The sequence below is a fragment of the Oryctolagus cuniculus genome, chromosome 5, assembly GCF_964237555.1.
Source record: "Oryctolagus cuniculus chromosome 5, mOryCun1.1, whole genome shotgun sequence".
Lineage (NCBI taxonomy): Eukaryota > Metazoa > Chordata > Mammalia > Lagomorpha > Leporidae > Oryctolagus > Oryctolagus cuniculus.
In genome coordinates, this window is record NC_091436.1 from 151,387,432 (window position 1) to 151,413,783 (window position 26,352).

At 39.8% G+C, this 26,352-nt stretch overlaps 1 long non-coding RNA gene across 1 annotated transcript in view; it reads right to left on the reverse strand.

Moving 5' to 3' along the window:
- The window catches only part of LOC138849704 (uncharacterized), a 216,545-nt gene that overhangs the window by 52,491 nt on the left and 137,702 nt on the right, over positions 1–26,352 (reverse strand). The window contains exon 3 of the long non-coding RNA XR_011388779.1: positions 5,228–5,301. This is a non-coding gene — a long non-coding RNA (uncharacterized lncRNA). The remainder of the gene's footprint in view (positions 1–5,227; positions 5,302–26,352) is intronic.

Below are 26,352 nucleotides of genomic sequence, written 5' to 3' on the forward strand. Positions count from 1 at the left end.
CAGTTCTCCAAGCTGAAGCAAAAACCAATGGGGGAAGGGGGGCGGCGCCATGGCTCACTTGGTTAATCTTCCACCTGCAGTGCCAGCATCCCATATGGGCACTGGTTCTAGTCCCGGTTGCTCCTCTTCCAGTCCAGCTCTCTGCTGTGGCCTGGGAGGGCAGTGGAGAATGGCCCAAGTGCTTGGGCCATGGGAAACCAGGAAGAAGCACCTGGCTGCTGGCTTCGGATCGGCATAGCTCAGGCCGTGGCGGCCGTTTGGGAGTGAACCAACGGAAGGAAGACCTTTCTCTTTGTCTCTCTTTCTCACCGTTTAACTCTATCTGTCAAATGAAAAAAAAAAAAAAAAGACAATGGGTCACTGTGAAATTCCCTCTCAGCTAAAACTATGAGTGGCAGACACACAGTGATCTTTTCCTACCTTGACATGGTAAAATGGGGGCTAACAGCCAGCAGGTGGCTGTGCCACATGGCTGGCATTAGTGTCTCTGTCTTCTCTCCTCTTGTTTCATGGAGTCATCATTTTTTTTATTCACTTTTAACTGCAAAATTCCATCACACCCATGTAAACATAGTCCTTCCTTTGTTCTTTTCAGAACCCAGATTAGTGTGAGCCCATGTGGCTATACACTTTTCAACCATCTTGGATTCCCCAGTATGTGAATTATATATCAATAAAAGTTACATAGTTTTTCAAATTCATAATACTAAATCTTCTATAAACAATTATTAGAACCTACCTTGTGTGGGAACCCTTAATAGTAATGGTTAATGGATTTTTTTAAAACCTCCCCAGGTTAGTTCCCAGATCTGAACTATTAATATTTTTACTGTTTTTTCTTAATTTGTTCACTTATTGATTTGAGAGGCAGAGGGACAGACTGCTAAAGAACTCCTATCTGCTGATTCACTTCCCAAATGACTGCAGCTTCCAAGGGACCAAAGCCAGGAGCCAGGAACACAAACTGGGTCTCCCATATGGGTGGCAAGAAAGCAATAAATTAAGCTAAGACTGCTGTTTCTCAGGGTCTGTATTTACAGAAAGATGAAATTAGGAGCGAGAGTCAGTGATTGAAGCCAGGTACTCTGATGTGAAATGTGGGCGTTCTAATCAGTGCCTTAAGTGATAGGCCAAATATCCCTAGAATTTATCTTCACAAAAGAGAAGGTAGTGCCATGCCCTGTCCCAGGAAAGGTGAAGGTGAACAGTAAAGCAGTGATCTAAATCACTCACGTGAATTCCTCTTCATTCTAATGAGGAGAGGCATGGACCTGCTGCTACAAGGAAGAAAGCCATTCACACTCAGTATCTGCATTAAATACAGTATATATTTATTTAAAAAGATTGTACATTTTGGATTGACAAAAGCCATACAACTTCTGATTACCTCTAAGTCTATATGCTCCTACTATTTCTAGGTCCTCAGATACATAATATCTAAGCAATATCTCCAAGAATGTGTTGTTTGGACCCTCCCTCTACCATCTCACTGTTTTTATTAAGACAGAGACCAACAACTCAACACACAACTGAAATATACCTAAAGGGTTTAAAGTGACTTATCTTTCACTTATGACATAAAGTTATGTCTAGAAAATACAAAACAAAATTAAAATACCCATTAGTAAAGCCAGGGGCTGGTTTGACCCACCCACAGACACCCAGTCTCCAATATAACCTAGGCCACCTATGACAGGAAACAACTCACAGAGCTCAGCTTCACTCCCCTTGACAAATTCTTCAAGCATCATCTGCATCATTAAAGAGTGAATGGAGTCAGTTCACAGAGAGTCTGTGAGATGAATCATCACTTTGGGGAAACTATCTCAACTTCATTTAACAAGAGAATTTCACAGAACACTCAGCTCACACCTACATGTCAGTCATATTTTAATCCTTTGATTGAATTTATCTAAAACAAATAGCAGCTTTTAAGTACAGAGATAGATGAGAGAGCTATATGGAGGGATGGATGGGTAGGTAGATGAATGGATTTTGAAAGAGAGATGGAGAGAGAGAGAGATGCTTGAAGAAAGTATATTAAAGATTGGCCGGCGCCGCGGCTCACTAGGCTAATCCTCCGCCTTGCAGCGCCGGCACACCAGGTTCTAGTCCCCGTCAGGGCGCCGGATTCTGTCCCGGTTGCCCCTCTTCCAGGCCAGCTCTCTGCTGTGGCCAGGGAGTGCAGTGGAGGACGGCCCAAGTGCTTGGGCCCTGCACCCCATGGGAGACCAGGATAAGTACCTGGCTCCTGCCATCGGATCAGCATGGTGCGCCGGCCACAGCGCGCTGGCAGCGGCGGCCATTGGAGGGTGAACCAACGGCAAAAGGAAGACCTTTCTCTCTGTCTCTCTCTCTCACTGTCCACTCTGCCTGTCAAATAAATAAATAAATAAATAATTTTAAAAAAAGAAAGTATATTAAAGATGATATGAAAGATCAAAGGTCAACCATCCAAACCCATGGCTACTCATGTCATTGACTGCTGGTAGAAGAGACATTCTTAGCAACAGGAATATTCACTGTTGGCCTAGATTAAGTCCATGACCTGGTAAACCTGGCAGCGAATGTCAGAAAATATTGTCTTTCACTTTATCTGTCACTGACTCAACCACAATGTCTTTCTTTTCCAGAGAAAACTAAAAGTCAACTTAATGAAGGAGGTGGGAATGTTAGGGAAATGATGGGGAAAGATGCACATTTTGAAAATGACAATTGCTCCCACTGAGTCCATGCACTTGCTGTTCAGAACACTCCGGACAGGCTATTATTATCCCAGCATGATTCAAAGAGGGCTCACTCCTGCCATTAACATGGGAACCAATGGAAAGCCTGTGACATTCTATCCAGTAAGGGATATCTAACCGTGCCCCCACTCTCCCAGGGCTCTGCTATGTTTGGACAAGTATCCCTTCATTTTTGCAGCCTGGAGGATGAAGCTAGTGAGCTATTTGTATAAGAAGAATCACAGTTTTGATTGTTAATTAAGCTCAGTTAAATTTTTACAGCTTTTGCCATGGTACTGAGTGGAGAGAAAATAGTGTTTTCTCTCCATCACAATGCAATATTTGAGGTTAATAAAGGCAAGGGAAGCATACAGACAGTTCTTGACTTACAACGGTTCTACTTAATATTTCAACTTCATGACAGTGCAAAAGCAAGGCATATTCAGAAGAAGCCCTACTTGGAATGTTGCACTTGGATTTTTCTTTTTCAAAGATTTATTTATTTATTTGGAAATCAGAGTTACAAAGAGAGAGGGAGAAACAGAGAAAGAGAGACAGAGAGAGAGAGAAATATTCCATTTGCTGGTTCACCGTCCCCCCAGATGGCCACAATGGCCAAGGATGAATCAGGCAGAAGCCAGAAGCCAGTAGTTTCATCCAAGTCTCCCACATGGGTGGCAAGAGCCCCAAGGACTTGGGCAATCTTCCACTGCTTTTCCCAGGCCATTATCAAGGAGCTAGATCACAAGTGAACAACCAGGACATGAACTGGCACCCATATGAGATGCTGGCATTGCAGGAGGCAGCTTTACCCACCAGGCCTGCACTTGGGTCTCTTCCTAGGCTAGCACTATGTGGTCCAATTCTTTCAGGAAATGCTAGCACAGGCCATGAATGCAGCCTCCAGTCAGCCCCATGATCAAAAGACAAAACCACCGGTGCTCTGTAGTGCTGTGTTGGGGAACAAGGACGTTTAGTAGGCCAGAAACATTCAATGCATTTTCCAATTGCAGTACTTTCTCTCTTTAATATTTATTTACTTGAAAAGCACAGTCACAGAGAGAGAGAAAGAGAGAGAGAGAGAGAGAGAGAGTGAAATTGATCAATCTTCCATCGCTGGTTCACTCACCAAATGGTTACAACAGCCAGTGCTGGGCCAGGCTGAAGTCAGGAGCCAGGAGTTCATTTGGGTCTCTTACAAGGATGGCCAGGACTCATGTCTTTGAATATCATCTGCTGCATCCCAGGGACATTAGCAGAGAACCAGATAAAAAGCAGAGTAGCCAGGAATCAAACAAGCATTCCAATAAAGGACAGAGTTTCCTAAGTGGCAGCTTAACCTGCTGTACCACAATGATACACTCCAGCTATAGTGCTTTCAACTTAGATTGAGTTTATCTGGAAGTAACCCCATTACATTAAGGCGCATCTGACTCTACCATATCCATAATTTTTCAATGGAAAAGAGACAGGTAAAGGGACAAGGCCCACATGTCCTAAGCTTTATGTTCCACAAACAAAAATTAGTGCCAAACAATGAGTAAACATAGTAATTGCCACTGGATCTTGGAGATAGTGTTCCTTGTTGACTGCAGCGGGTTGGAAATCAAAGTGGCATGTGATTCCTTTGACTCAAGATCTATATCCTGGTAGGAGAGTGTAAACTGAGTAAAAGGTACATTTCAGAAACAGTGAGTGGCTCAAGCTGGCCCATCAGAGAGCCTGTGTTCTTAGATGGCACATTGTCTCATCAGTTGCATGGAAGAGATACAGGCAGAGAAAAAGAGAGAACACTTGGGCCATTGGTGAATGGTGTTCACAGCATACAGGGCCACTCAAACACAGCTAACAGTAACATGGAAGGCTTCGGAATGCACTCAAGCTAGGAGCACCATTTCAATAGGACAGTCCACAGGTTATATAATGCAAGAGTCCCACTCAAGAGCAGACACTGCACACCATGTCTCTAGGTTTACCTGAAAAGGACAAAAAAGCCTTGCCATGCGAATCTGCAATTATTTTTGACATTTTAAAAGGCACTTTTGCCATGTTCAGAATACTCCATCACAGGCTTTAAAAGGTGAATTATTATAGGAAAAAGTCTGGACTGACATCTATTTTTGAAATGACAAGTCACCTGCATCCAGATTTACCTCCAGGTGAAACACATTTTAGCCACTGACTGAAAGACTTTCATAGAGCCCAAGTGAAAAACCTCAGTAAATCCTTCTATCTTTATCCTGATTAACTTATGATTAAGAAGTGAAATGATAAAATATTGAGCTTTTGATAAGACTGGAAAGAAATGGGTCACTCAGAGGTAGGTACAAAGTTATCAATGATGCATTTTCTTCCTTAAACTTGCCTGCATTCATGAACTTTTCTTCAATAGGTACATCTTATTTTTGTATTCAGAAAAAAGTTGCCAAAAAAAAGGAAAAATAGAAACATAGTATTTAAGAAAAGTGATAAAACAGAAGGCAAAATAGCAAAGCACTCACCACAATTGGTGATGGCAGGAATGCAGGTGATGCTGTTTTGCTTTTTTTTTTCAATTCTGTGATTTTCAAGTTTCCTACAAAGAGCATGTATTTTTGATTAGTATCTTGAGGAACAAAGGGTTACAAAGAAAACATTGACTTATTCAATTTTAATCACCTAGAAATTAAGGTAAAAGTTTTCAATGGTCTAATTGGAAGAAAGCTGGGCAGATCAGTCCCACAAGAACCAGGAAGAATCCACGTGGCACTAGTCAGATCTCACATTCCCCAACCAATGTGAGCTTGAAGGCCCAAATACCATGTTCATGAACACCTTACCTTTCCTAAAGAATAACCATACCAGCCCCCTACTGTCTCAGACTTTCTTACCATTACAATCATCTCTTCAGTTCCTAGGAATGTATTTCAGGAACTATCACCATTAGATGGTAAGTGTCTTTGGAAAAGGTACTGGTGGCCCTTCATGGCAAATCTGAAGGTTGAAGCCACAATGAAAAGAATGCATCCCTGGGAGTGGGTGTTATGGTGCAGCAGGTTAAGCCACAGCTTGGGAATGCCTTAATTCCTATACTGGAGTGCTGGTTTGGGTCTCTGGCTACTCTGCTTCAATCCAGCTTCCTGCTAACACGCTTGGGAAGCAATGGATGATGGCTCATGCTTGAGTTCCTGCTACCCATGCAGGAGATGCAGATGGAGTCCCTGACTTCAGCCTAAACCCCAGCTGTTGAAGTCATTTGAGTAGTAAGCGGTGGATGGAAGACCTCTGTCTTTCTCTCTGTCATTCTTTTTTTTTTTCAAGTAAATAAATAAATCTTTGGAGAGAGACAGAGACAGAGAAAGAGAGAACACCCTGGATATAAGCTCCTCTCCCAGAGTTTTCTCTAAGACACGAAATATCTTGTGCAAAGTCTTTGACTTCTTTGGAGTCAGTTCCCTCTTATGTACAGTGAAGGGGTGAGCTCAGAATTCATCAGGAGCCTTTCTGGATCTAAATTCTGTCAGCTTCGTTTCTCAGTGTAGATGGCTGCCATCTTGGAAAACAAAGAGCAGTGCTGAGGGAATCATCACGATGAATAAGAGTTCACAGGTACCCTCCAGGGAGAAGGAAAAACTCAGGAAAAGGAAAAACATTTCAGAGGATCTTGAACAGTGCCAAGGAGGGGAATACCACTATATGCCCCCAAAGGAGATCGTTTCCCTAAATCAAAACTTTACTTACTTTACTATTTCTTCTAAGTCAGTCTTAATTTTTTAGTCAAGAACCTCCATTTTAGTTATAATCTCAAGATACTGGCATATTGCAGCAGGACTTTTTAATGACTTACATTCCAGAGGAACTATTGATAGTGTAACTCTATCAATGTTCTTATAAAAATAAAAGGATATTAAAAACGTATGGCCCTTCTCCCATACATGTTACGTCAATATAGTATTGTGAAATTCCAATTGCAAGGCAATTCCCAATGAGTGAGTAGAGGAACATGTACATAAATAGTAGGTTTTCTGTGATGGTAAAGGGAGAGTTCATTTTTTCACCTCTGTTGGAAACAAAGAGGTTTATGAAAGAGGATGAGGGCAGAATCATTTTAAAGAGTAATGAATCAAGGACAGAAGAAACCAGATGTTTCTTGGCCAAATGGCCTTGTATTTAAAAAAGATAGGTTCATATATTTAATGCATTTCATGCTGTTACACAACTGTATTTCTCTTTTTTGATAAATCTGGCAAGTGAGACTAATTTACCACTTTTTGTTTCATGAAAACAGCTCTGTCCACTATGATTCATGAGAATTAAACGAAATACAAGCATAAATTTTTACTCTATTTAAGTATATTCATTATTCACAATCATTCCAGCTTCTTTGAAGGCAATAACATTCAATGGGCCAATGTACATAAACTAAATCCTGCAACTTTGAAGTTTATACCATCCTGTCTTGGATGTCCATCTAGCCTCTTGCTGGTTAAGTGACAAGTTTAATCCAACAATGGCACTGATCTTCTTCCTAAAAGTTAAAAGTTTACTTTTACCAAGTCTCCCTTTTCATTATTAAGTTTCCTACCCTAATTCATCACAGCCACTCTGGCAAGACCTCTCCCAGACTACATGAACTGCATTGTGGAATTACTCAGTGGAAACTCCAAGCCTAAAATAAATTGTGATGATTCATTCTGGATCCCCATGCTATTTTAGGACTTTGGTACAGGCTTCCTGGCATTCAAGAGTAATAAATGAGCCTAACTTGACACCTCGATTTGTTAACTCATGAGACCCATAGGACTTATGTGGGGCCCCATGATGCAAAGGTGACTAAGGGGGAAAACTGCCATATCACTGTTCAAGTTTTGCAGATAAATTCATCATTTGTTTTTTGAGATAACTTATGTGGAAGTTTCTTAAAAGATTCTCAAAGTAGATTACAGAGAATAATACAATCATTAACTCAAAGATCCAGAAATAAAATTTTAAGATTAAAAAAAGTCAACTATTACTCTAGAAGTAGAGTCAAATAACAAATGGTTAAACACCTAACCAAACACTAAGCTATAAGGTCAAAGTCATAATCAATCTATAAAAGGTAAATACCAACCCATCACTTATAGGATGTCTCCTGAGTAGTTTTTCCAGCAGTGGTGATGAGCTTATGTCTTCACTTGACCAAGGCTAAATATTTCCAAGTCAGTACAACAAGCCTTAAGTAAGGTGTTGGCCACTGACCACGGGTCAACAAAAGCAGTGACCCAGAGGCACAAGTGAAGTGACACCCTGACAGTAGGGACTCCATTTTAAAGCACCTGAGACTCCATCTTGAGAAAGCACCCCCCAACATGAGACTCTGGTCTGAAACTAGCTATGGTCTAAAACTCAGACAACAACATAACACTGCATCCCACTTGGCAGGACATAGAAACTCCCTAGCATAATCACTCAAGCTTAAAACAGATAGGCCATACCTGGATTAATGTTAAAATTGTAATTAGTCTATTGTCAAGATTGTAATTGATATTAGTTTCACATAGGATTTAGGTCAGCTGGACCCTAGTAACCACATATTCCCAATCTTAGCAACCATGCATCCCCCCTCCTCTCCTTGTGATTTTTGCCCTTATAAACCCTGATGCTTTGAGCTCCAGGGACAAGAGTTCTTTAGGGCAAGAACCCGCTCCCCACCACCAGCAATAAAAGACCATCAAATTTTATCAATGTGTGGTGCTCCTCTGTTTGTACTCGCTCAGGCACAACACAAGTTGTGCCCCTATCCTGTGGAACACACATGTGTTTGGTGGAACACAGGTGTGACTGTAGCCATCAAACCTGTGAACCCAACCTTCAAACTTCATAGCATGTTTAAAATGATATATTATGGCAATGGAACACTGACCCCAAGATAACACTGTTGGAATATTTAAAAATATTTTTTCTCTTTTTAAGTAATCTCTGTTTTTGTGAAGCATATTCAAAATATACCATGAGCCAAAATTTGGATTCATTTTCTCAACATTAATAATAGTGAAGTTAACACCAACCTATATAGTTACTACGTGTGCCAGGTATTCATAGTGGTTTTTGTATAGTAACAATTAATTCAAACCAACTCCATCTTTATGGTTTCAAGTAGATTCTGGTACTGGGTTGATTATCAAGAGCCCTATATTTAGACTCAAACAAAACTAGGTCCTGCCCTTTATATGGCCTTGGTCTGTCCCTCCACTTACAACCCTCCCCATCACATGTGTGTTCAAAGGGTCACAGAAGCCTGTCTACCTGGAGCCCATGCTCCCTCTTTCAGAAACACATGTGGTACCTTCTGCTCTCTGCCCACTACCTCAAAGTCTGCTTCTCAGATCTAAGCAGATCTCATCCCCAAAAGCTGATAGTCACCAAACGGATGCACTGAAGTAGATGTGAAGGAATTACCTGATTGATTGGCACACAAACCTTAATGTGTGAGAATTTTTTTTTAATCTCTTGCAATTACTAAGAGAATATTTTCTGGCTGTCTGGTTTTATACTTGTATTCTAGAAAGGTGAAGCTCATAGTTAAATTCTAGTTTATTTAGGTTTCCTGTAAACAACACTACAGAAAGTAACATTCAATGCACACACATTTGAGATAGTGGCACCTTGAGGATTTAAAATTCTTTAAAAAAAAAAAAACTTATCCTTAAAAAATAACGTTAAATTCTTGAACACTTAGCTTCTTTCAGATAAGGGATCTTTTTTCGTTCACATTTCATTATGCTTTTCAACAAATGCCTAGCATTTTTCTTTAGCAAACAGAGTAACAAAACCTCTAATTACCTTTCTCTTCTGTCTCCTTTGGTAGATGAAATATTTTACCTCTTAGTTATTTCAGCTAGGGTCCTTCCTGATTGTTTTATGACATAATTACAGTGATTACATCATGCTTGTAGACTATGCCTACCCAGCATGAAGCAAACTTTTATATCCTACTCTGAACATGAGAAGAATCAATGGGTCTAATTGTTGGATACAAAATCAGCTAACGGGCTGCAACTGTGAGGCAGGAAGTTTTTCCAAAAAAATATACAACATCATTAGTGGAGGAGACTATACCTCAAACTGCAAGAGTGTCTGCTTTTCAACCTGGAGACTTCAGATAGATGTAATAGTTCACTTAGTCTTCATTTAAGGAAAGCACTGGGTGCAGCAACAGGTACTCCACTTTTATTGTCTTCACCAAGAGGAGCAGAAGCAATGCCATGGGCAGTGTCACGGAACCAGCTGCATCAAGTATAAAGATGGGATTTTCTGCTTTCTTGAATTTGCCTCAAACATGAGACATTACCAGCTAATTTACAGAGTCCATCCTAGACCTAGATTCAAAAACAATCCCTTGTTCCAAGTAGCTGGAAAGATTATGAAAGCATATTTTAGAACACAATTTTACACAGGGAGAAATTTTCATCCCAGGATGATATCTGGCAATGATGAGAGACATTTGTGCTTCTCATAGGTGAGGGAGGTGGGAAGGGGGATCCTGGTTCCTAGTGAACAGCCTCACAACAAAGAATTAACCACACCAATCTACCAAAGCATCAAAGTGAAGAAACTCTGTTTCAAAGGGACAAAAATGACACTGAATGCTGCTCACATTGAAATGTTCCCCTCTCAGATGTTGCTACCTACACGCCCCAGCAAACCCCCAGATTTTTCAGGAAGCCAGGCTGGGTCCACACAAATTAAACTTGTGAGTAGTGTGAAACCAAAAATAATTCTGTGTTGCAATAGGACAATTTTCCCTATGGAGGTCGACATGCTTTTCATAAAGCTATTCCTCTGGAAAATGGAGCTGGGAGCAGAGGAATCCATGCTTCCCAGATGAGGAAAAAGGAGGCACAATGGGGCTATCATTTGGCCGCAGTTACACAATGAATCAGGTTCAGAGTTAAGAGTGCTAGGAGACACTCTCAGCTGTATGTCATTTGGGTGCTACTACTATTTCCACATTCTGATTCCCACATTTTGAGTTCCAAGCAGGTCTCCTGTGCCAGGTAGCCTGTGTGACTCCCTCTAGAATCAGCACCGCCCCCCCCCAAAGGAGTACTGCATCTCCTGCCCAAAAGCCCCCTGTTGACAAATCCAATCCGCGGGCCATTCTCCAGATGTTTATTCTGTCAGATGGTTGTCTGGCCCACAGAAATGAGTTGGTCTGTTCCTTACAACATCACTGTGAAACACTTGACTGACATCTGCCCTCATCCTCTGTCAGTCTGTCCCCGGTGTAGAGCCCCTCTGATCTATCACCATTGGCTTCATCATGGCAACACCAGAGAAGAAAAGCCAGCCTTGGGGTCTCATGTTCTTGTACCCTGTGGGCTCTGCTGTGTCACTTGCTACCAGCTTTAAGGTGTTATCTAGGATCTTTAGGCAATCCTGACAGGAATGGTTTTAAGGCTCTAGTAACACTCTTAGTGGGAAACACAATTCACATCGATTCTTACTGAACGGAACTGTGTAGAGAAATCTCAGCAACTCTGATTCTAGTTGTGTTTATCAAGAGCTTTCAAGGACACTGGGTCTTTTATTATTTTTGCTCATAAGGAAAGAACATTTCTATATCCCCTCAAGGAAACAGGGGATCCCTGTAGAAACAGGTGAAGCAAAGTAGCAAATAACTACACCCACAAATCTCCAGATACAATACCACAAAATAAAGGGGTCATTTCTCCCACTGACTGCTGGGCTACCGTTGAGAACATGCATTTGTCCATCTTCAAGAGCAGGATTACGGAATGCCAATTCAGGAATGGACTTTGCCACTGAATTTAGCATCTACTGGAATGTCAATCCTCCTTAAGATAACTCCAAAAACAAGCTTTACGTTTCTGCTTTAATATTTTTAACAGAGGCATTTGTTGCCTTACAGAGTTCTGTAAAATAAGTGCCACTGAAAAGCATAAAAAATACAAATCCTACAATAATCCCACTGAATTCACCATAACATAGTAGACAATATCACCACAAATCTGCTACTCATAAATACAAACTCCCCTTTCAGCTTTTTTTTAAAATGAACATGATATTGAAGCTGCCTTCAAGTACTTAGAGAAGTAACTAATCATCTTGCCTTATTTGCAAACATAAACAGAGGACACAAATTAATTGATTTTCATCCTGGAAGATAAGGCATTTTCAACATATTCAGCACTAGCAGAGAAAGATGCTCCTAACCACAAATTGTGCTCCGTCCTGTCCAACACACAAGAAAGCTGTGAACGCAATTAAGAGCACAGCCACCTACCAACATAAAACACAGTCTTGAAAATCTCAAACTTCCTGCTGCTTCCATGTTCAAAGTATCCATGTTAGGAGTATTGGAAATAAATGGTTACATAAAATTACTAGGAAGAATGAAATGAGGTTAAAAGGCAAATAAGACCACCTTTGCTATTTGAAATACAAGTTTATATTCTCATGCTATCATTGCCTGGGACAGCTGGAGATCCAATAATGCTCCACTTAAATACAACTCCAGACAGGGAAAGAATGGTCTTTCCATCCCATATTTACTCTACAGATGGATAACAAGAAGATACCATACTGCCTCTAGGTTTTCCTTCCTTATTTATTTGAAAAAGTGCAAGCAATCCATTAAGGTTAAGGAGATAACATTACGGAATGCAGCTGCAAGGGTCATACAGTAGATTACTCTGGCCTGTGCTTAATCTAGGGCCTTGTTTAAAAGAGCTTTTCAATTTTAATTAAAATAAAATGGACTCTGGAAAGAAATGCATCTCCTCCAGCGAGGATTGCGCTCAGCGCATTCTCTGTAATTTTGCCCATCACACTGCTGGCGGTTGCTTTTTCCACAGTTCTTAAATGGTGTCTAAATTGACCAGCTCTGTTGCCAAGGAAACGGACAGGACAATGCTAATAGAAGCTACTTAGGACACACTGTGAAAAGCTTAGAAATAAAATTGTTTGACATGAAAGGCACTGTGTCAGCAGCTAGGCGACTCTGTTAAAGGCAGCACTAAGTGGAAGATAGTTACATGTCTCCCCCTACTCTTTCTCCTCAAAATCTCTTTTAGAAAATGGATTCTGTCCTACTTGCTTGGACAGCTTTTCTTATCAGAATCACTTTGTCTTTCTGAATCCAAGTAGAGAAAAATCTTTATGTTGTGGTTCCGATGCACACAGAAGAGACTTCAATTTATACCCATGGAAATGAGCTGAAATTTTTTTTCTTTCTAGCAACAAAGTCCTTTCCTCACATGAATAAATTGCAAATATTCTTCTGAATTTTCTAAGATTGTTAATTAAAATCTACTTGATTTAAGTTGTTTTTCCCATTTTGCACTCACAAACCATAAATTATGGAGGAGGTCAAAGAATGAATGGCAATTTGACATGAAGAGGTTGATTTATTGCTTCAGAAGGAGTTTTATACCAGATGTGGCAGGAGTCATAAATTAAATGCTAAATGTTATGTATTATTATGCTTTCAGGAATATAAATGTGTCTAAAATGCTATGCAGGTGGAATGATAAAAATATGAATCTACTCTCCTGGCAATTTTAAAAGGCCCTTTAAAGCTGTCAAAAAGAAAATAAGCCAAAAAACAATCCAGACGGTCCCCTTGGATCCTTTTACAGCACACTCTTGGTTTATAAAAATAACCCTTTCCTGTAATGTGCTGGACACTGGCTTGTGGTAGCTTGGTCAGAAGAACAGAAAAAGAATTATTTCATATGAGAGAGAGAGAGAGAGAGAGATCTCGAGAGCTATGAGCTCTGTGCTTCTGTGACATGACATGCATCCAAATCATTTCTCATCTGCTCCTCTACAGATGACTATAATTTAGTTTATCCGTCATCATTTGAAAGCCAATCAGGACACGATGAAGCTTGCCTAACTTCATGTAGCTGCTGCAGTGGCTGCAGTTATGCAGTCCAGAATATAAAAGCAGGACAAGTTTCAGGTATATGAATGCTTGCAATTGGAAATAACAGCAATAGAAAAATTCACTAGGGGGCAGAAGCCGTAAATGGAAAGACTCCTTTGAGCAGGGAGTCCATTCACACATTGCAGCCCAGTGGCAGAACTGACAGCTACAGCTGATGGGCAGTGAAAGCCTGGGGTTACTGTCCTCACACAGCTGTGCCGAAGGTTGTTCCTGGGACCTCCACATCCCTCTTCCCAAAACCCTGTGCTCCCTCCTACTTCTCCACCCATCCAAGGTCTAGATACACACACCCTCCATTCATTAAGACTTCAAGTGAAATATTGCAGTCAGGCCCACTTCTGCCACATGGACTCATCTGAGGCTGGCGTTCACTACAAAGTACACAAGAAAGGAAGTCATGGACACAGTGCATGCACTGAACAAAACTGAAGAGAAGCACAGGGCGCATGAGCATTTCCTGCTCTGAGGACAGCTCCCATATAAAATTTAGGACATCCAGTTAAATTTGAATTTCAGATGAACAATGAACATTTTTTTCTAGTATACGTATGTCCCATGAATTTCTTGAGAGATACTTAATTTTTTAAGTATTAATTGATGACCTAAGTACAAATTTAACTGGGTGTCCTACAGTTCACCTGGAAACTCAGGACCAAGGCAACCTCGATAATAAGATGTAACTAATCACTACAAGATATGGGCAGCGGTTGGCAACATTTTCATGAAGAAAGCTCTGTCACAAGGCAGCCTGCCCTGGAGTCTGCCTTCCACTCCAGTGGGAATAGTAATTCCCACCATCATCAGTCAACAGGGTCATGGTTCAGGTATAAGGGGGGAAACTGAGCCACAAAAGTAAGGTTAGGCTCATACAGTCTAGGGTAAAACAAGAGCTACCTATACCACAAGATACAAGATGGCTATCATGCCCTTCTTCTGTGCCTGGAACGAAAGGCAGAAGCAAGGTGGGGCTGGAAATACAGGAACAATCTCTCTTGCCATCTCCAGTGAAGATAATTATGACAGCTTAGCTCATGGCCATCTTGTGGGCCCCAAGAATAAGAATAAGTGGAAGCATACTATTTTATCCAAAATGCTACCTCTCCAACACCTGACAAGAGCTAGGTATTCACCAAGAAATCCTTTGCATGTGGGGGAATGCCTACCAAAATTATTTCCATGGGCAGGTGTGTTGTGTAGCAGTAAAATGCCACAAGGGAGGCCCACATCCTTTGCCACAGTATCTGTGTTTGAGTCCCAGCTCCACTTCCAATCTAGCTTCTTAACATGCAAACCTCAGGTGGCAGCAAGTGATGGCTTAAGTATGTGGGTCCCTGCTACCACATGGGAGTCCCAGGTGGGGAGCTCCAGCTACTGTGGTAATTTGGGCAGTGAACCAGTGGTTGAAAGATTCTCTATCTCCCCCGTTATCTTCTACTTTTCTTTTCTTTTTTTTTAAGTTTATTTGACAGATAGAGTTAGACAATGAGAAAGAGACAGAGAGAAAGGTCTTCCTTACCTTGGTTCACCCCGCAATGGCCGCTATGGCTGGAAGTACGCCAATCCAAAGCCAGGAGCGTGGAGCTTCCTCCCGGTCTCCCATGTGGGTACAGGGGCCCAAACACCTGGGCCATCCTCCACTGCCCTCCCGGGCTACAGCAGACAGCTGGACTGGAAGAGGAGCCACCAGGACTAGAACCCGGCACCCAAATGGGATGCCGGCACCGCAGGCAGAGGATTACCAAGTAAGCCACGGCGCCAGCCCTTATCTTCTACTTTTCTAATAAGTAATACATATTTTTTAAAAAATATGTATTTATTTATTTGAAAGACAGATTACAGGGAGGGGGAGAGAGACAGAGACAGAGTCAGAAACAGATGGACAGAGAGCAAGCTTCCATCCACTGGTTCACTCCCCAGATAACTGCAAGGACCAGGGCTGGGCCCTGGAAACCCCATCCAGGTTTCCCATATGGGTGGCAGGGGCCCAAGCACTTGGGCCATCTTCCACCGCTTTCCCAGGTACATTAGAAGAGAGGCAGAGCAGCCATAATTCAAATTAGTGTCCATATGGAATGCCCGCATTGCAGGTGGCAGCTTAATACACAGTGCCACAGCTTAATACACAATGCCACAACAATGGCCCTGTAATATAAAACAAAACAAATGAAAAAAAAACTTCTTAAAATTGCCCTGCAATATTTCATCTTTTCAGTGTCCTAGCAAGATAAATTTTATTTCTGAAAAGGCCCTTCCACATCTGGTGGACTTCAAACACAAAGAAAATGCAAAGGTTAATCACCTGTCATGATGAGTTTATGCTGTGTACCCATGTGCTGAAATATAGCATTGTGTTCAATAAAGGTACATAGGTAATACATGTTAATCCAAAACTTTTTTAAAAATAATGAAAGAAAAAATTGCCTATCTATTCCTCAAAATGTTCAACATTCCATTTTCATATGACCCACCAATTCCATTCCCAGATAAATATTCCAAAATAATTGAAAATAGAGACTGAGACAGATTAATGGATTTGTATATCAAGTTCATTGCAGCTGGATTAATAACAGCCAAAGGAGAAACAACCCAGGTGTCTACCAACAAATGGGTGGAAAATGGGGTATGTTCTTAGAATTACTGAGCTACACAAAGAAACAAAGTTCCAGTACATGCTACAATATGGATGAATCTTGTAAATCTTACTCTAAGTGAAAGAATCCAGGTACAAAAGAACTAATAGTGTGATTCCACTTATGGAGATATCCAGAGCAGGGAAACTCAGAGACAGAAAATTGAAGAGAGTTTTCTAGGAGTTGGGAGAAGGGAGATTTGGGAGAATTATTGCAGATGGAAAGTCTGAGATAATGAAATGTTTGGATACAGATAGTAATGATGGGTAAAAAAAAAATTCTAAAGTAAAATAATTTTTGCTTTTCATTTATTTATTTTTTTAAAAAGTGTGTTTTGGCCTGGTCCACATTCTGAAATCCCCCTTCCTTCGCCGACCTTCCCCCAGACAAGGAGGATTCCAACCACATCTAACTTCACCACAACAATGCAGGCTTCCGGTTTTAAACACAGAACAAGACTGAGTATTTCACACAAGCAGAAAAGATGTACCCACAGGGCCCCCTTCCCCAAACCAGGACCAACTGAAGAAGCTGAAAGAGCAGTCCCCAGGGCCATGTGGCCTTTGTTCAGGGAAGCTGAGAGGACAGCGGGTGTCAAGTGCGAAGCATGAGCTGCTATCTAGACCCGCTTGCACCTTTGGCTTTGACAGCCGCTTACTCTTCATTGCCTGGGCCAGACTCCAATCTCCACAGCAACACAGTACTAGGGAGCTCCTGTCACTTACAAAATAGAGGCTCAGTTCTGAGTCTGAGCCTGAGGGAACTTAAAACATTCATGGGAAAATGGAATTAAAAGATGTTTATTGTGGAACAAAAAAGATAGAAATCCGTAACAGTTTTTTCATAATACACATTTTCCTTAAACTTTTGAAGATCATATGTATGCATGGCTTTCAATATTTTTGTACCAAAAAAACATATATTTTAATTTCATTTCCCGCAAACTTTTCAAAATGCCACATTTTTTTCTTGAAATACTCATTAAGACAAAGATGATAGCATTGTCATTCATCGTTTTACAGACACCACTTCCATGTTGCTTTCACCATCCAAATTAACTTTCCTAAGAGAATATATTTGACCTCTTTAAATATCATTCCCAAAGGAATATTTTATTATATACCATAAGAGCATAATTTATATAAAAGTCTTTTAACAGTAACCAAAGATACTTTAACTTATATGAAGCCAACATGATATTGAAAGAAATTTTTCCATTTCCTTTCCTAGATCTATGTTTTTATCAGGTGTTTTCAGCTGTAGGATCAAAGAGATGTTTCTCATACATTTTCTAGAAGTCTTAATCATACAATTATGCTCTCTTCCCCAAGAAGAATTGATAATTACATTAAACATTTACATATAAAACATAGTTAGAAAGCAATATTCAGGAATATATTCACTATAATTATTTAATCCCTTTCTGTTCTATTTGTAACCAATGAATAAATTGACCTGGATAAATTTATTCACATTCAGGTATGGACGAGTAGAATGTGTAATCCATCCCATGAGTTATTTGTATTTTAAATTCTAATTCCAAGGATGAATCACTACTAGGGCCTTATGCAGTAGCAGGCACTCAATAAATAATTTTAATATAATAGCACATATGTAAGTTATGCAGTCTACCATAATGACCCAGAAGCATAGAAAAAAAAAGTAATATTCAATAGTTCCCTAGGCAGGCACAGCTACTTTCTGCTCAGTTCAGTTCAATACACATAAAACTTCCCCTAAATGTAATGAAGAAACCCTAAGGCAGGCTTCCCCATCCATTTTTTTTTTTTTTTGCTGTCTCCCCATTTCTTGTGCCTATATGGAAACTCTCAGATACAATGAGCCATCAGCACATTCTTCCTTCCATCCCACTTTCTGAACTTTACATATAACTCCTAAGGACCCCAGAGTGCAAAACTAATGAAGCATCCATCCTGTGACTACCTCATTAACTCTCAGGCTATGGTTGTTGCCACTATCACAAACTTTGCAAGTTCTGATGGTTTTCAGATTGATTAGAATTTGGAGAAAACAATCTCTTTGTAAACAAAATTGTGTCTTTAATTCGTCAGCACACATATGACAGGCTGTGTTTTTGTGATACAGAAAATCTGATGTGAGATGTGATTAAAAATAGTGAACACATAATTAACTCTTATTACGCCATATCATATTAAGAGTAAAGACATTAAATAATAAGTTTAAATATAAGCAGAGAGAAGAAAAGAGGGCCAGAACTTTGAGCACTGTTAAACAGAATGATGGGGGCCGGCACTGTGGTGTAGAAGGTAAAGCCACCGCCTGCAGCGCTGGCATCCCATATGGACACCAGTTTGAGTCCTGGCTGCTCCAATTCTGATCCAGCTCTCTGTTATGGCCTGGGAAAGCAGAAGATGGCCCAAGTCCTTGGGCCCCTGTACCCGCATGGGAGACCTGGAAGAAGCTCTTGGCTCTTGGCTTCGGATCATCACAGCTCTGGCTATTGCAGCCAACTAGGGAGTGAACCAGTGGATGGAAGACACCCCCCCCCCGCCCCGTGTGTGTGTGAGTGTGTGTAAATAAATAAATCTTTAAAAATAAAGAAATAAATAGAAAGATGAGTTGTAATTCTTTTACTGTGTCTAAGAAAATCTAATTGGGCCACCAACTATGACTGTACATTTTACATATGCTTTACAATTCCAGGGCACCTTTTACTTAGGGTGCCATTCACAAATAGTTCACCCACAAGGTACAATACAGTCTTTATTATATTATGCTGGATCCTAAGGGGACAGTGGGAATAAATGAGACTTAACCTGATTATAGCACAGAGTGTTAAAAGAATAAAGAACTATTGCCACCAGGCAACTCTGGAAGTAGGAACAAATACGGGGCCAAATATATAAGGAACATTGAAAATCTATTTAACAACTTATCCCCTGCCTTCTTAGAAATCTGTTGATTTATTCTATGGTAAAGGTATAACAGAGAGTTTCTGGGACTCGGGACACAAAATGCAGCTAAAACCAGAGATAACATACTCACAAGAATTGAGTGAGGGCATACAGACTACATATGGGAACTCTCTGTCATGTTCTCTATTTCAGTTCCAAGAATTCTGGAGTCACATCTATACCCTCCAGGTAAGATAAGAACATTCTTTGGAAAATCTCATTATCCCAAAAGGAAGAATATACTTCTTAATTTAAATATTTATCATAAGGAGTCCAAAGGATTTCCCAAGCCAATAACCTTGCACTGAAGACCAAAACCCACAAGTCCTACTTGTGTATAGAGAGCTATCATCCACATTTTATTTCCTCACCCCTATATAGATACAAATGACTGATAAACCTCCATATCTGAGAAACAAATCTAAAATAAAATACAGAAGTTAAAACCAACAAATTAGGGGCTGGTTTCATTGCCCAGAGGGTTGACCCGATGGCTGCAATACCAGCATCCCAATATGAATGTCAGTTCGAGCCCTGGCTGTTTCACTTCTGGTCTGGCTCCCTGCTAATGCATCTGGGAAGCCATCAGAGGGTGGCCCAAGTTCTTGGGGTCCCACCAACCACATGGGAGATCATGGAGTTCCAGACTGGTTTTGGCTTAGCCCAGTCCTGGTCTTTGTGGCCATTTTGGGAGTTAACCAGCAGATGGAAAACCTCTCTCCCTCTCTCTTTCTAACTCTGCATTTCAAATAAATAAATAAATGTGTTTAAAAACACCAACAAGTGAAAAAACAATTTGAAGAAGAAAACTTCGCCCTGGGAGGTAATTTCTAAATATTTGCAAAATGCTGCCTGATAAAGGTGTCTTTGTTTATCTGAGACTCTTGGATCATACCACAGAGTTAAACTAAGGGGCCTTGGGTCATGCACTCAACCTCAAGATCTACTGGAAACTGCCTGGGTAGTCAACCAGATGTACACAACTGAGCCCCATTGAAAAATCATGTGACGCCTTAGTGAGCTTCCTGGGTGCCACAACACCTGAGGGTTGTCACCCATTGTTGCCAGAAGGATGAATAACATGCATGCCTCCACAGGGTAAGGGCAACAGGAAGCTATTTTGGAGGACACCTGAATGCCAAGCCTTGTGTCTCTTCCCCCCTCGCTGAGGTTAATCTGTAACCTTTCACCAACATAAACCACAACTGTCAGTGTAACAGCCTTCTCTAAGTTCGACTAGATCTCCCAGCAAATTGTCGTTCCTGACAATGACCTTGTGAACCCTCTAACCTTCAGTTAGTGTCAGAAGTGAATAAATTTTCCAAAGAATAATGTGAATCCAAAGAGATTTGAAAAATGTATATTGTATTCATGAGAGCAGAAGAGGAAGATATAAAGAGGAGCACTCAGAGAAAATAAAATATGCTCTTTGAAATTAAAATTAATGACATAAAAATAGAAAATGCCCATAGAAAGCAGAGAGGAAGTTGTGAAAACATTCCAGGAATCAAAGAATATGGACAAAAAATGATAAAAAGAGAGGAGAAAAATAAAGGATTCAACAACTAAATAAGAGTAATAGAAGTGACTATGTAAAATGGAGTGAAGATAATCATCAGAGTCATAATTAAAGAAAATTTCCCAGAATTGGAAGACATACATTTTCAGACTAAAAAAGCCAACTGCCAGTCCAGAAAAAGGTTGAAAATTCTAAAATCACTATGAAATTTCTGACCACTGAGATAAAGAAGAGATTCTACAAACTTTCAGGGAGAAATACATAGGTTTAATTTAAAGGATTTCATAATTATTAGTTTTAATAAGCCGATGAATAAATGCCTTCAACTTTTTAAATTTTTATTATATAAGGCAAACAAATTTCATGTATACCATACATAATTTTTTTTAAAAAAAAAGAAGATTTATTTATTTATTTGAAAGTCAGAGTTGGGGGCCGGCACCATGGCTCACTTGGTTAATCCTCCGACTGCAGTGCCGGCATCCCATATGGGCACCAAGTTCTGGTCCCAGTGGCTCCTCTTCCAGTCCAGCTCTCTGCTGTGGCCTGGGAAGGCAGTGGAGGATGGCCCAGATACTTGGGCCCTGCACCTGCGTGGGAGACCAGGAAGAAGCACCTGGCTCCTGGCTTCAGATCAGCGCAGCGCCGGCTGTGGCAGCCATTGGGGGTTGAACCAACAAAAGGAAGACCTTTCTCTCTGTCTCTCTCTCTCTCTCTCTCTCACTGTCTAACTCTACCTGTCAAATAAAAAAAATTGTGTATGTTATTAAAAAAAAAAAAAAGAAAAGAAAGTCCGAGTTACACAGAGAAAAGGAGAGGCAGAGAGAGAGGTTATCCATCTGCTGGTTCATTCCCCAACTGGCCACAACAGCTGGAGCTACATCAATCCGAAGCCAGCAGTCAGGAACCTCCTCCAGGTCTCCCACAATGGTGCAGGGGCCCAAGGCCTTGGGCCATTTTCTACTGCTTTTCCAGGCCACAGCAGAGAGCCCGATCAGAAGTGGAGCAGCCATGTCTTGAACTGGCATCCATATGGGTTTCCAGCACCACAGGCAGTGGCCCCACTCGATAAGCCACAGCACCAGCTCTATATATACAGTTTTAAGAGCACAGTAATACTTCCCACTCTCCTCTCCCTCCCTTGCTCCACCCTACCTCCTCCTTCCTTTCTTATTTTTTTAACATTTACAATGACATACTTTCAATTTTTTTTATAATCACAAGCTTAACCCTCCATTAAATAAATAATTCAACAAGTAGTAAGTAGAAAAAACCACTGTTCCTCAAGAGTCTAGACAATGGCTATAAATAATAATCAAACCTCAAAGTGTCAATTTCACTCATATGCATTATGTTTTTGGACTCTATATTAGTTACCACAAAGCAAGGGAAACATATTTGTCTTTTGGGGGACTGGCTTATTTCACTAAGCATAATGGTCTCCAACTGTATCCATTTTGTTGCAAAAGACAGGAATTCGTTCTTTTTTATGGCTGAGTAATATTCCCACACGTATAAATACGACCATTTCTTTATCCAGTTATCAGTTGGTGAACACCTGGATTGATTAATATCTTAACTACTGTGAGCTATTGTAAACATACAGGTACAGTAACTTTTTCAAATGTTGACTTCATTTCCTTTGGGTAAATACCTGAGAATGGAATGGTTGGGTCATATGAGAGATCTATTTTCAGATTTCTGAAGAATCTCCACACTGTCTTCTATAATGGTTGTACTGGTTTGCATTCCCTACACCAGTGTATTAGAGTACCTTTTCCCCACCGCCTCAGCAGCAACAGTTTTTTTTTTTTTTTTTTTTTTTTTTTTTTTTTTTTTTTTAATTCTTGGATGACATTCATTATAACAGGGATAAGGTAAAACCTCATTCTGGAGCCGGCGCCGTGGCTCAATAGGCTAATCCTCCACCTTGCGGCGCCGGCACACCGGGTTCTAGTCCCGGTCGGGGCGCCGGATTCTGTCCCGGTTGCCCCTCTTCCAGGCCAGCTCTCTGCTATGGCCAGGGAGTGCAGTGGAGGATGGCCCAGGTGCTTGGGCCCTGCACCCCATGGGAGACCAGGAGAAGCACCTGGCTCCTGGCTCCTGCCAGGATCAGCGCGGTGCGCCGGCTGCAGCGGCGGCCATTGGAGGGTGAACCAGCGGCAAAGGAAGACCTTTCTCTCTCTGTCTCTCTCTCTCACTGTCCACTCTGCCTGTCAAAAAAAAAAAAAAAACAAAAAAAAAACAAAAAAAAAACACCTCATTCTGGTTTTTTATTTGCATTTCCCTGATGAATAACTACAACTTTCTAATTTCAAGAGGTTTTCACTGTCCAAGAAGGCAATTTAAGCATTAAATAAATAATGGCAAAATCGATTAACATACACATAAGTATTTTAAGAGTCATCAATTCATCACGCTGCTCAAATGAAAAAGATAAACAAAATGTGTTTGATAATACAAGAGATTTCCAAGGCACCACTCATTACTCAGAAAATCAGTACTTAAGTAAAAAGAACTGCCATGTATTTCTGGTATGAATTGTATAGCCCCCCGAATGAGAAAAAGATCTTTAACCAGATTTCCAACTAGTATTATGTTGAATAGGAATGACAAAATTAAGAGAAATCACCACCTTTTTCCTCCCATAATGTGGTTACTAATTTAAGCAAACATCATTAACCAAAGTTTAAACCACTAGGTGAAAAACTGATGAGAACTTTACAAATAAACAGGTTATAGCTATTTCAATTACTGTCTAGTCAGGATAGCTAGCTGTGAGAGATTCTCATCATATATGCAACATCATTGCAGAAAACAAGTGAACCAGAATCTAATCGAAGTTTTAAATGACCTTCTGGTCTACAGGAAATATGGGAACTAGAGAAACAAGTTGAAACTGCCATGAGGAGGCATTCAGTCAAATCCATGACATAAGATATTTTTGTTACTTCAAACTGCTCATGACCTGAGGAAGAAAGGGTCAAGATAAAGAGGAAGAGGAAACATTTAGAATTAAAAGAGACTTGATAAACCTAAAAGTCAAAGGCTAGTAGAAATTGTTTGGATCTGAATGCACACAAAGCAACTGAAAGGACCATGGACTTGTTTTTAGATGATATTAAGGAATTACTGTTTCATTAGATGCAATAATGGCACTGTGTTTTTGTAAGTCAACATCCTTTATTTCATTCTGAATATTCATTCTGAGTCAGAGTGAAATGGAGATGATGTCTGGGATTTGTTTGTAAATAGATCAGCAGAAGAAATGAAAAATAGATGGAGGCTAGATGAAACTAATAGGAAATTGTTCGTAGATGTTGAAACTAGAAGTTTTGGCTGAGAGCACGGAATTCCTCTGAACTCTGTTTTTTATAAGTTCAGAAATTTTCATTAAAAAATTTCTAAAATTCTGAAAGATATGATTTCCAATTGAGATTCTGACCTATTTATTTTTAAAATTTTCTATTCTGCTTAAAAATACATTTTTTAGATTTAACAAATTTTAATATTTTGCTAGGTTCACTTAATATGTAAATATTTAGACATACACACACTTTCTGGAAAGTGGTGATGCTAATATCAAATAAGTAGGCTTAATGATAAGGATAATAAAGTGAAGAAAAACGGTATATTATTATGTAGAAGGTAAATTCAGTGAAAAGGACACATAACTATCAATAACAAATAATATGACATCCATACATTTTTTATACTCTGTATATTAACTTCCACACATGCAAGAAAACATGTGAAATTTGTCTTTGTCTGGCTTATTTCTCTTAGCCTAATGATATCCAGTTCCATCGATTCTGTCGCAAACATCAAGATTTCATTTTTTATGGCTAATATTCTATCATTATACATGTATGTATATTTACATATTTAGATATATATATTCAACATTTTCTTTATTCAGTCATCAGATACCCAGATGTTGATGAGTGTCTAAGTTGATCCCCTATCTTTGGTATAGGGAATAAGGTTGCAATAATCATGAAAGTGTAGATCACTTCCAAATACTCATTTCACACCTCTGGATATATTCCCAGAATTGGGATAGAAGGTCATACAGTAAACTACTTTTAGTTTTTTTGAGGAATCTTTACACTGTTTTCTATAATGGTTATACTTACTTGTTTCTCCATGAATAGTGTATGAAAGTTCCCCTTTCTGCAGGACCCCACAAGTGTTTGTAACTTTATGAATTTTGTTTAATAGCTATTCTAACTGGAGTGAGATTATAACTCATTGTGGTTTTCACTCCATTTCCTGAGCATTTTTAATGTGTTTGTCATCAGTTTGTAGTTATCCTTTTAAAAAATGTCCATACACATTCTTTGCACATTTATTAACTGTATTGTTTGTTTTGCTGTGGTTAAATTTTTCTTCAGCTCCTTATATTGTTTGAATATCAATCCTTTAAAAGATTCTTAGTTTGCAAATATTTTCTTCCATTCAGTCAGTTGTCTCTTCATTTTGTTAATTGTTACCTTTGCCATGCAGAAACTTCTTAGTTTGATATAATCCCATTTGTCTATTTTTCCTTTTAATGCCTTGCTTTTGGAGTCTTATCCAAAAAGTCATTGCCTATCCCACTGTCTTAGAGGGTTTTTTTCTCTGTTTTCTTCTGGTAGTTTGACAGTTTCAAGTCTTAGGTACTTGATCTATTTTGAGTTGATTGTTGTATAGTTGATTGTTTGCATATAGAAATCCAATTTACCCAACACTATTTATTGAAGAAAATTTCTTTTCTCTAGTCAATTTTTTAAAATTATTTGTCCAAGATAAGTTGGAAAACACATATGGATTATTTCTGGAGTTTCTATTCTCTTCCTTTGGTCCACATGTCTATTTTCACGCCAGTATCATACTGTTTTGGTATATATATATATAATAGCCCTGTGTCTTTTTTTTTTAAAGAAAGATTTATTTTATTTTTCTTTGAAAGACAGATTTACAGAGAGAGGTAGACACAGAGAGAGAGAGATCTTCCATCCACAGGTTCACTTCCCAGATGGCTGCACGGCCAGAGCTGTGTTGATCCGAAGCCAGGAGCCAGGAGCTTCCCCCGGGTCTCCCACGTGGGTACAGGGGCCCAAGGACTTGGTCTGTCTTCTACTACTATCCCAAGTCATAGCAAAGAGCTGGATCGGAAGAGGAGCAGCCAGGACTCGAACCGGCACCCATATGGGATGCCGGCCCTTTAGGCCAGGTCTTCAACCCACTGCAACACAGCGCTGCCCTCCCCCATAATATGTCTTGAAACCTGATATTGCATTGCCTCCAGCTTTGTTTTGGTTTTACAAAATTGCATTGGCTATGTGTTTTCACATTAATTTCAGGATTTTTTTTCTAGTTCTATGAAGAATGCCATAAATATATTGAATCATAAGTTGCTTTCAGAAATTTGGACATTTTGACAACATTAATTCTTCCAATATATAACATGGGATTTTTTTCTTTTTTTCTTCGATTTCTTTTATTCATATCTTATAATTTTCATTGTAGAGGTATTTCACATCCTGGATTAAATTCATACCAAAGGATATAATATTTTGAAGTTATTGTGATTGAAGTTGTTCTGATTAGTTCTTTCTCAGAAAAT